The 12,305-nt window shown below is 45.7% G+C and overlaps 1 non-coding gene across 1 annotated transcript; it reads left to right on the forward strand.

Annotated features, from left to right (window-relative positions):
• Nucleotides 1–4,242: 4,242 nt before the first annotated feature.
• LOC120237040 lies at nt 4,243–4,345 on the forward strand. Its single transcript, XR_005529834.1, has one exon. It is a non-coding gene; the product is annotated as a U6 spliceosomal RNA (small nuclear RNA).
• The last annotated feature ends 7,960 nt before the right edge of the window (nt 4,346–12,305 follow it).

A 12,305-nucleotide genomic window follows, 5' to 3' on the forward strand; every position in this document is an offset into this window, starting at 1 on the left:
TCCATAGAAAGGCCCAGCAAAAGTGGGCCCCTTCTTATGGCCTCTTTCCAGGTACAAAACCTGCCTTGGCCTTACTGGGATCCATATACCCCACCCTATCCTGTCCATTCCCTGCCTCACAGTGTGACCAGCAAGGCTCTGACCCATCCCAGGCTCAGCCTTGTGCAAGCTGGGGGTGCCCTTTCCTCAACAGGGGGGCAACAGGGGCTTGCTACTAGAAGAGAGAGTAAATGCCCTTCTCAGATCCAAGAAGAGATTTAGTCCCTCACCCCACCTCATGAAGACTCAACAAGTGCATCCAGAATTGCCAACCCGGCACGATTCTAACCCTGAGGAGACTCCAGGTCTCCCTTCAGCGGTCTAGGGACCTCTATTGGGACTGGTCCCCATACCCTGCACCTGGTCAGGACCCCCGAGGTCCCTCCCACCTCTCCCCTTTACAGTCAACTTCTTCCTCTGCTCCCAATTTCCCAAAGCTGGTCCCCCAGACATCTGCAGGTATGCAACCACAACAGCCCACCCTCCCCACCTGAGGGGGTCCAGAGAGGTGTGGAACTCCACCCCCAAGCATTTCATTTTGTCTATTACACAGAGAGAGCGGCAGAAAAATACTACATTTTTCCAAGTCTTTCCTGGCTCTCAGAGTATCAATACACTGAAACCAAATCGGCAATCCCATATCAAAGGGAAACAGAAGGAAGGAGGGAAGATAAAGACTACTATCTTGAGAGATCAAAGTCTCCGTTGACCACACCATCTCAGGGCCTCTAGGAAAGGAGGAGGCAGAAGAGGCACAGAGTCCGGAGGGCCATTCTGCTGACTCTCAGCACTCACACACCATGTAAGAAGAAACGTGCCTGGGAAGGTGTATTCAGCCAGGACGAAGAAGTCTGCTGTTAACAAAGGCCAGTGGCTGGGAGGCGGGACCGGGCTGGGGTGCATCCTCTACAGTGGGAACTCCAAGAACAATTCTTGTGGGATTCCAAGATAGCGGTGGCTCCTCCCCACCCAGCTGGCCAGTAGATCCCACCCAGCTTTCCCGCCTCAGCCAGCAGCTCAGCTCCCTGCCTTCCAGCAGCTGTTCAGGGGGTTGGCCTTCCCAGCTCCACCCTTTCCCCCTCGTCCTAGAGGTCGGCAGCCAAGCCCTTCCTCCCCTCCCCCAGCCCTCTCATAACACAGGGGCTGTATTTATGGCACGTTCTGTCTAGAGGTGATCAATTATTCATCTCTTAAGAGGATTCTCCTCTCCCCGGGATTTACTGATGAAACAAATCTGTGAGTGGGGAGAGAGACTTCTAGGGGAGCCATGTCAGGAGGTGTGCACATCCGCCTACCTGCGGGTGTGGGTGTGGATACACCTCACCAGTCCCCTGTCCGCACTCCCCACACCAAGCTCTCTCTGCAAACAGCACATCTCGGGGGGTTACGTCTAACTTCTGGAGACTGTCATGTATTAGCAAAGGTTGTTGCTCTGTGAGGTGGCGGCGGGGGGAGGGGCGGGGGGAGGTAGTGGCTCTTGTGGTTAGTATGAACATATCAATAAAACACTTTAAAATCTAATTTTTTCCCCCACTACAAATTGGATACAGATGCAGCAGATCTCTCAATGGCTGGGATGATGGTTGGGGAAAAAGCTGAATTAGACCTGATGACCTCAGCTCTAATTCCCTGGGTTCACCAGATCTGGCAGAAGCACAGGGCTCGTCACTGTTCATGCCCTTTGACCCAACAGTAATCAATGTGGTTTTAGGGAAGAAAGGAAGAGGAACTAGAAAAAGTCTGCAAAACTCTGCTGGAACACTTTTAGACAGGCTGAGTATCATGCTAATCACTGCCCACTCATTTATTTCCTCCAATCATCATAAACTTCTACAAGATAGGGATGTACCTCCACAGATGAGGACCCTGAACACTAAAGAACTTTAGTGAGGTGGCTAAAGTTTCCCAAGATCACAGAGCAATCCAGAAGAGTACAGCAATTTTTAACCACTAAGTATTCCTAATCTCACTTCAGGAAATGTGAACAAAATAAGACAAAGAAATAAAAAAAGTTACATGTGCCAAAGATTTCCCCTGAAGCATTAACAGTAAAAAAAAAAAATTACAAATACCTAAAATGTCACAATAGGGGAATAGTTTTAAAGTATTATGTTAGTTCTTTTTCACAAAAAGAAAATGGGGAATAAACAAATCAGAGAAATACAAAATAAGACCACCATGAGACTCCATTTTATAGTCACTATATAGCATTTAGTTTAGCTTAATTCTGCTGGTATACACTAAAGAAAAATCATCAATGTCCATTCGTTCCTAGTCTCATTGGGTATTTTTTTAAAAAAATATTTTGTCTTTTAAGTAGGTTTTTTCTAGTGTTTATTTTTGAGAGAGAGCGAGCGAGCGAGAGAGAGAGCGCGCAAGCGAGACAGCCGATGTGGGGCTCGAACTCATGAACCACGAGATCATGACCTGGGCCGAGGTGGGACAGACGCTTAACAGAATGAACCACCCAGACACCCTTTACTGGCTATTTTTGAAATAAGTACTGATACAATGTCCACAGAATATGTTATTTCTTTTATGAATACTTGTCTCAGGCCTTTTCTTCCACATGGTAACCTCTCCTTGGAATATAATATATATAAATATGCATTCTTTCACCTTAAGTGTTACTGCATGTATGTATTAACATACTTCTTTAGTTTACAGCAAGTTAGGTACAGCAAGATGCTAAGATATCACTTAAAGTACAAACTTGGTTAATCGGAATCTAGCTTATTCTAACTTCCTTTTAATAAAATGAACAAGATCTCAAAATGAAGGAAAAAAGACTGTTTAGTTCATATTTTGCCCTCACCAGTTACTAGTTATGTGAACTTGCACAAGTTAGTTAACCTGTGTTTCATTTCTTTATCTGTAAATCTGGGGTTAAAAGTGAACTTCTCTGGGGGCGCCTGGGTGGCTTAGTCGGTTAAGCGTCCGACTTTCGCTTAGGTCGTGACCTCGCGGTTTGTGGGTTCGAGCCCCGCGTCGGGCTCTGTGCTGAAGGCCAGCTCAGAGCCTGGAGCCTGTTTCAGAGTCTGTGTCTCCCTCTCTCTCTGACCCTCCCCTGCTCATGCTGTCTCTCTCTCTCTCCTAGAAATAAATAAAACATTTAAAAAAAAAAAAAGTGAACTTCTCTGTGCCTTTGTTTCCTCGGCTGTATACCAGGGGTTACTGATGGTACCTAACCTCACAAGGTTGTCATGACTAAAAAAAATTAACAGCTGAAGAATACCTTTAATAGTACCAGGTATGTAATAAGCACCATGAAAGGGTACTTTACCAAGTGCTGGTGGGTTTAGTAGGAATTTTTTTTATCTCATACACCACTAGTAGAGGGCAAAACAGAAGAACCATTTTATTTTATTTATTTATTTATTTTTTTAAATGTTTTATTTATTTCTAGGAGAGAGAGAGAGACAGCGTGAGCAGGGGAGGGTCAGAGAGAGAGGGAGCCACAGACTCGGAAACAGGCTCCAGGCTCCGGGCTGGCAGCACAGAGCCCGACGCGGGGCTCGAACCCACGAACCGCGAGATCATGACCCAAGCGAAAGTCGGATGCTTAACCGACTAAGCCACCCAGGCGCCCCAGAAGAACCATTTTAGAAAGGTTTGTTGTGTTTCTCTGAATGTCAAACATACATATGCCCCATCGTCTTGCAATTCCACTCCTAGAGAAACTGCACACATGCATCGGATATGTACACAAATGCTCACTGCAGCATTACTCATAAAAACCCAACTGTGGAAATAATTCTAAGTGCCCACCAACCACAGAGGGACAATCGAATATTATATAGCAGTGCAAACAAATGAACCATGGGAACACAAGCAAATCTCAGAAACTATACTAGGTTCAAGAATTTAAAAAGTCAGTCTCAAAACACTATAGATAGACTACCAATTCTACAAAGCTCAATCAAAAAAATAAAATTATATGTATTGTAGAAAATTTAATTAAATGTATGTAATTAAAACTTTTCTTTTTTTTAAGCAAGAGAATGATAAACACAAAATTCAAGGGAGTGGTAACCTCTGGAGCTAAAGAAGGAGTATAGGGGAAACACCCAGGTAGTTTCAGTGATGTTAGCAATGTTCTAGTTTTTATCTTGGGTAAGTACTTCACATGTGTGCATTATCATGCTTTATCTGTTTAACGTACATAAAACACTAGGTCAAGTATACATTTCAAATAATACATGAGTGCTCAGTTTGGCAGCACATATACTAAAATTGGATACAGAGAAGATAAACATGGCCCCTGCCCAGGGATGACACCCAAATAACATATAAGAAAAATGACAATACATACTATTTCATCAGTACATGTATAACTGCCTAAAATTATATATTTAAAAATAGGACATTTAGGGTGCCTTGGTGGCTCAGTAGGTTAAGGAACCGGTTCTTGCTTTCAGCTCAGGTCACGATCTCAGGGTTCCTGAGTCCCAGTGCCAGGATGTCCAAGCAGCCTAGCGTTTGTTGCGGGCTATGCTATCAGCGCAGAGCCTGCTTGGGATTCTCTTTCTCCCTCTCTCTCTGCTCCTCCCCAGCTCACGTTTGCACTTTTTCTCTCAAAATAAATAAGCAAACACACACAAAAAAAGATTTTTTAAAAACACAGGGATATGTCTTAAATGAAAAAAGAAACAAGAATGTACTTGTACTCATAGATGCTTTCTGAGGGTTTTTAGGGGAAGTGTTTATACACTATTTGAAGTGGAAAAATGAAAGATTCAAAATATTGCCCAATTTAAGAATTCAGTTCTGTCCACGACGCACACTTGTGCACACACACACAAAACACCGAGGGAAAATACGCAGAAATGTTAACAATGCTCATGGAGTGGTGGTATAGAATGGGAATATTTTCTTGTTCATAGTCTCCAGAATTCATTTGAAGCATCAGATATTTTATTTGGGGTAAAGTCTAAGAATAGAGTAGGTACAACACACCTGAAACTTCACACACACTATGCACAAAGACTGGAAGAGGGCTTCGGGAAGAGGAATTTGTGGATGAAGTTTCTTCTTGCTATTTGTTGCTACAAAGTTGTTTGTGTTACCCATCTCCCCAACACACACACACACACACACACACACACACACACACAGTGAGTGAGAGAGAGAAGGAGGGAGGGACGCAGGGAGGGCGAAGGGACAAAGTAGGAAAAATCCTACAAGGCAGAGTGCACTCTGGAAGGGGAAAATTGGGTCTGGGTGAGGTGGGGTGCTGAGCCTGAAGTTCCCTGCCCATTAAAACTTCTCCGTAGCTCACTGTGCTCTCATCCGAAGTCCAAGGTAAAGCCCCACCACCCAGCACCCGTGAGAAGCCGCTTCCCCCTCCCCCCCCCCAGCAGCGCCATCCTCCGCGGGAACGACCCCGGCAGCTGGCGGGATGCGTGCTGGGTGGGGGCGGGGAGCCAAGTCCGGGCGCCGCCCCCTGATCTGTGGCCAACGCGGCCAGCTCTCCGGACGGAAGCCCCTGCCTCGAGCAGCCGGTGGCGGCCCGGCCAGGGGCCAGCGGGGAGGAAATCGAGCCGACCACATCTGAGGCCTGGCGAAAGGCGCAGCAGCTGCCTCCGAAGCCGCCAGCACACGAGAACCAGGTCAGGACGCAGAGGCGGCTCCTTGGCCAGACTGTAAGACACACACACACACACACACACACACACACACGCATGCACACACGCACACGCACGCACGCGCCCCTCCAGCAGCCGCTGGAGCCATCGGCCGAGCCACGCAGTGCACGTCCATATGAGCCCCCATCAACCCCCAGCGAGGCCAGGCACTCCCACAGCTCCACCCACCCGACTGCCCATACCAGGTTCTCACCACCCACATCCCACCCTCAAGTCTCAACGGGCGGAAATGAGCAAGCAAACCCGCCACAGCCACAGTCGGCTGAGCACCAACCCTAACCAACAGCCCCGTGCCCCATGCACTTTCCCTAAAGCCCACAAAACCTACTGGCCCCTCAGGTGTATCAAAGGACAACGCTGACGATGAGAGCAGCCAACAGTTTTGAATCCCTCATGAGAAACCCTGGAATAAGCAAGTACTTTCATGTTCAAATGTAACCTTTTCAAGTCTTCCAACAACCCAACATCCATTTTACTGGATGAGCAAATAAATGAGGTACAGTTGAGGAACATACTCGAAAGCTCAACACTGGTGAGTGGCAAAACCCAATCTAACAGTGGAGGGGAGTGTGCCTGCCATGGCCTCCCAGTTGCCAAGCTTCTCATCTTTTGGAGAATGAACTCCTGTATGTGCTGGAGAGTCTCGCAATCCATGGATTTCAGCCTCCCTCGGACCCCGGTCAAGTGAGTTTGCCCCTATCCCTTCCTTTCTCAAGCAATGAAGAGGTCTTACATTTTTTTTTTCATTAAAAAAAAAAAAAAGACTCTTTAAGCCACCACCCAAAAATCTGTAGGAAAAGTAATTTTTGCCGAGGAGCCTCCAGCCATCAGTCATAAGACTGACTTCCCACAGTGGGCTAGGCAATGGAAAGGGAAGGGGGTGCTGCCATTTGGAAAAGCCTGGTGACAGGAAATTAGGATAATTCTATTTATCCTAAATCCCTGGGGAAAAAAAAATCACACAACACATCTCAGTATAAAGCTCATTATCCACAGGCACTACTGGTCTGTTAGCCCAGATAACTGAAAGATGCCAGTAATTTGGGTTCTTGTATATGTTCACCTGGAAGTTCTGTTTGCAGTGTTGGAGGAAAGGTCTCAGAAACTTTGGCCCTTCCCCATCATCCATGACCTGCTCTCTGAGGGTCAGGGATGATGAGGAAGGCCAGGGGAGTCCTCATCCCTCGGACTTTCCTGCGGACCCCACCCCCACTCACCTCCCTCCCAGTTTCTAAGATGCTGCTGGATCCTGGGCCTCCATTCTCCATTTCCCCCTTTACCCCTTTCAACAGACCTGCTCTCCACCCTCTGAAACCCTCACCCTCTGCTCTCCTGGAAACCTCCCCTCCATCCAAGGCTCCACTGCTCAGCCTACAATAACCCTAAGGCTTCCTTTTTCCTGGGCTGTTCCCCAAGCTCCCAGCCTGCTCTCCAGCTACAAGACACATTTCCACCTGGAGGCAGCTTAAGCCCCACACATTTAAAACCTAACTAGGCATCTGTCCCCTGTTTCCCAGCAACTCCTTCTCTGAACATTCCTTTTTAAGAATTCACGTGAAACGTCTTCTGCTGGCATCCCAGCTCCATTACCTCTGACGCCCTCGCCCTCCCCTTTATGTCTCCGTATGCAAGCAGACCCCAGTCCTGCCACAGCTGCTCCACTCCAGTGTTTCAGATGCGCCTGCTTTCCGTGTGCTCCTCACTTAGCTCTCACAGAACAGCTGCACCAGCCCACCTCCACCTTCACCCCAGCACAGGCAGTCAGAGTCACACTCAACTCTCCAAACCTTGAACCCATGGCCCCCAACTCCCAGGACAGTGTGCATAATTGACTACTTCTTTTTGGTTTAAGTGGTAAAAATAAGCAAATAAGTAGGTAGGTAGGTAAGGCAGATGCATGTATCAAAGGCAATAAAGATCCTGCCATCTTGCTCCTAGGAATTCAGGTTTAAAAATTTGCACTTCAAAGTGTTTTCTACACATTAGTGAAAATGGAAAACTTTGGATGAGGGGGAACAGTTTGGTACCTTATAATACAACTCAATGGAATATTATACAGTCATCAAAAACCATAAAGTATGAACATCAAGGAAATATGTTTTGCTAAAATGGGCAGTAAAAATAGCAGAATACCATACTGTATGAAGGCTATGACTACAACTATATAAAACCATGCAAATGACAAAAGAGGGAAGACAGTCTTTTTAAAAAAAGCGGAAACAGCTAGAGTGGCCCCATAGAATAAAATTTCACCTACTGAAGCTATCAGCACATCATAACAGTCACAACTTTCATACATGCACACATACACATTTTCACATATCCCTCCAACAAATGTGGATTGAGTACTTACAACATGAATGCTACTTTTAGGCACTGGGGACACAGCAGTGAATGAGCTGTCCCTGCCTCATGAAGAAAGACTTTTTAGATGTTTGGCTTTGTCTTAGATCTCATTACAAGGAAAGTTCCTTTAGGACAGACCCGTACCACTACCTCTAAAATGTGTATGGCAGCATAAATCTATGGTATGTGCTCTGTGGCTCTGAGTAGGTGATGAAAGCATTGAAAACTGATATTAATTATGAGTTTATCTCTGAGTTAAGCTGCCCTTTGTGTTAAAATATCACAGGCACACTAAAACTCATTATAGAGCCAAGGAAAACTCTGGTGGATGATCTAAAATAAAGAGAGGTCCTAAGAATAGAATGATAAGAAAGGTAAAGAAGAGGTTCAATAGAAGATCCTGGGGGAGGCAGAGCAATAGGAGGTTCTGTCCCTGCAAAGTGGAAAATAAAGAAGTAAAAACTAAGGAGCTCCCATTTCCCAGAGATGACTTTGGTTTACGTCTGGTGCCTTTTTTTCCCTATGCAACATGCACTTTGTTTATAAAATTGGGATCAATGAATATATTAGGAGCTTTAAAATGCTCACTTCTTCCCTTATTGTATCATAGGTATTTTCGCATAGTGTTAACTCTTCTTCAAGAGTTTCACTGCAGACAGCTACACTGCCTTCCCTGGCACATCTGTGGCGCACACACTGCGTACATACACAGCACACACACAGAGCATACATACAGCCCCTCAAGTGAATGCCAAGGTTCTCTTATGTTTCTGTTATGTTCCCATGGCACAGACTGACTACTAGGGTAGTTTCTTTCCTTCTCTGCCTACCTCTATTTGGGGTCGTGATTCCTCCGAGGACAGGAATGGACAGTTGGAACAAGTCAGGGCTCTGGTCATCTGAATGGGTGGACTCTACCAGTTCCAAAGGCTGTAGGTAACAGCCCTGACAACACGTGGGATTTTACTCACATTAGTACAAGCGTTGCATCCCTTCCAGTGACAGTTTACAAGTTATGTCTCTGATCTGCCTTTGGGGAGGAGTATTATGCAGCCATAAAAAGGGATGATGTCCTGGTACACTGTACAACCTTGAAAATATTATATTAAGTGAAAGAAGTCAGACACAAAAGGCCATATACTGTATGACTGCACTGACATGAAATGTCCGTTAGGCAAATCCATAGAGACAAAAAGCCTAGTGGTTGCCTGAGGCTGAGGGGATCGGGGGAACAAGGATGAGGTAAATGCTACTGAGTAGTTTCTTTCTGAGGTGATGGAAATGTTCTGAAAGAGTAGTGACGGTTGCACAACTCTGAATTTACTAAAAACTACTGAATTGTATACCTTACGTGATATGTGAATTATATCGCAATAAAACTGTAATTTAAAAAAAAATCCTTTCGAGAAGACCTACATCTCCATTTCCATAAGAAGCTTCAGGACAAAACCAGAAACAACATGTGCTCAAGAGAAGAGGGCTGAGCTGGTGAGCCCACTCCAAAGGTGAAGGGTAAGGGACAGAGGAATCTCAGGAACCTTATTAGAAACTCTTCTTTGTAACTCCTTCACAAGGATCTGACTCCTCCTTTATTTCCCCATGGGGTCACAGTGAAAATGAAAACAAGAGAGGTCTTAACTCCGGGTGAGTGCTGGCGGTCGGGAGGGGAAGACCACCTTCCACTCCTCCACCACACTTAGAAGGGATGAGCTCCTCAGGACAGCAGGGGCATGGTACCTCCTACGAGGAGCGGAAAGCAGGCTGATGTGGCCACGAGCTGTGTGCTAAGAAAGAAAGAGATGGGCTCTGGAGATGCATAGGCAAGAGCTCCCCAAACCAAGAGCCACTGACACAAACTCCACTGATCAGCTGAGCAGTCATAGGTAACAGTCATGAAAGGTCCTTACTGAAGGAGGAGAACAAGAATGAGAAGAAGAAAAATTGGGGAAGGGGGTCTGCTAGAGGTTGAGTAAAATAAAAGCAAGGAAGACAAAGAACATATATTAAGCAATTAGCATGCCCTTAAAAAGTGTAATGCAAACCGTTTTGTTGAGAAATGAGTCACGTTGTTGACATCCATGATACAAGAAGGTACTGCCACTGCCAGATACCTGAAGTCAGCTACCTGCCAAGCGCTCCCTGTCATGTGAACGACCGCTCCAGAACCTCCACGAGGTGACTTGGGGCAGGCGAGGTGACTTAGGTGCTCAGGCCCAGCTTGGAGATATATCCCAAGCTCCCACTTCAGCTGGAGATGAACAAGTCCTAGCCACTCACCCCAAAACTGCCAGGGGAGGGAGATTAAAAATCACATCCCCAACCTGAGGGTGTCACTCCTCAGAAAGCAGTGGCTGTGCCCCACCCAAGGCCACGATCCTTGTTCCTCAGCTCGTTCTCAAGGGAAAGGCTAGACCAGTTTTAAAGTCCCTCTGTCTCCCAGCTGTGGCCTTGATCTCTAGCCAAAGCAAATCAGCCAGGAAAGGGGTGGGGGTGGGGTGCTATGGCCTGGCACTGCAAAGACAGAGGGGCAAGGGCAAAGGCAGGGGAAGGCAGGTGGCTGATGACAGGGGCCTGGAGCTGGGGGCACGTGAGCAGGACAGCACTTCAGCAGAGACCAGCTCCAGCTTTTCTAAGACTATCCTATATAAGCCCTGGACAAGTCATTTTTATCTCTCTGGGCCTCAAATTGCTCGTCTGCTTTTAAAAAATTCCTTACAAATATCAGGAAAATCTGAGGATCTGCTCTGGATTAAGGGAGACTAAGAAACCTGAGCACGCTGAATATATGTGACCTGGAATTTTTTTTCTTCCTACAAAAGGTTGTGACAATAGGGAAAATTTGAATAAAGCCTGTAGATTCATTTATGAATGTTAATGATGTCAGTGTTCATAAAGTCTGTAGATCAGGTCTGTAGCAGTAGTGTACCTCTGTTAATTTCCTGAGTTTGATCATGGCACTGTAGTTATTTATGTGATCTTAGAAAATTCACATTTGGGGCACCTGGCTGGATCAGTAGGTAGAACATGTGACTGTTGATCTTGGGGTTGTAAATTCAAGCCCCATGTTGGGTGTAGAGATTACTTAAAAAAATAAAATCTTTAAGAAAAAAGAAAGAAAGAAAGAAGGGGTACCTGGTAGCTTAGTTGGTTAAGCATCAGATTCCTGATCTCGGCTCAGGTCATTATCTAATGGTTTGTGAGTTCAAGCCCCGAACTGGGCTCTGCACTGAGGGCACAAAGCCTGCTTGGGATTCTCCATCTCCCTGTCTCTCTGCCCTTCCCCTGCCTGCATGTGTGCTCTTGCTCTCAAAAACAAACAAACAAACATTAAAAAAAGAAAATCCACACTCAAGTAGTTAGAAGTGAAAGGCATCATGTCTGCTACTTACTTTCAAATGGTTCAAATAAAAATTACAGAGAAAAAGAAAACAAAAGAAATGTAGTAAAATGTTAACATTTGGAAATCTGAGTGCAGAGAATTCTTTGTACGATCCTTGCAACTTTTTGAAAGTGTGCCAAAATTAAAATAGTTTTAAAAAGAATTCTGTTACTAGATGATTGCTAAGACTCTTCTAGTTTCTGTAAAAAGGTAACATTCTCCACATTTTACAGACAAGGAAGAGGAAACAGGAAGAGGTCAGCTGCTCAGCAGCAGGAAGGCTCTAGAACTAGAGTCTCTGACTCAAGTCCTCCTTCCACCCAGCATCCAGATCTTCCAACCAGCAAGGGACAATAAGCCCCAGACACCACCCCAGATACTGGTCAAGAACCTCAGAGCACAAGGCAGTTAAGAAAGGGGCCACATGGACAACGTCTGGGAGGCTGTCAGGAGAAGAGGAAAGCTTCAGAAAACAGACCACCCTGCTCTCCTCCCAAGATCCCTTCCCTCCACATGCACAGGGCACAGACCGTTCCTCTCATGCACAGCCCACAGGCTAACCAGAAGCTGCAGCAACACAAGTGCACAAACTCCACCAGAACACAGCCTGGACAGATACGCAGAACAGCCCTCAGCCCTTTCTTACCAAAATAACACAACATCTGGAAATCCTAAGTCAGTCTCCTAAATAAATCTAGGGTCGGGGGGGGAGAGGGAAGAAATAAAAATCACGGTTACATTGATTTACTATTTATGTTACCTGTATGTGTCATGGTAAGTATGTACATTTAATATCATTAGTATGTAAACTGACTTGGGTATAGAAAAAGTGGTTTCTGTGGAAAAAAGTCACAATTACAGATGAGAAGATTAAGGTAAATGAAAACAATAGCTAT

Source organism: Hyaena hyaena, unplaced genomic scaffold (assembly GCF_003009895.1).
Source record: "Hyaena hyaena isolate Hyena2069 unplaced genomic scaffold, ASM300989v1 scaffold_168, whole genome shotgun sequence".
Taxonomy (NCBI): domain Eukaryota; kingdom Metazoa; phylum Chordata; class Mammalia; order Carnivora; family Hyaenidae; genus Hyaena; species Hyaena hyaena.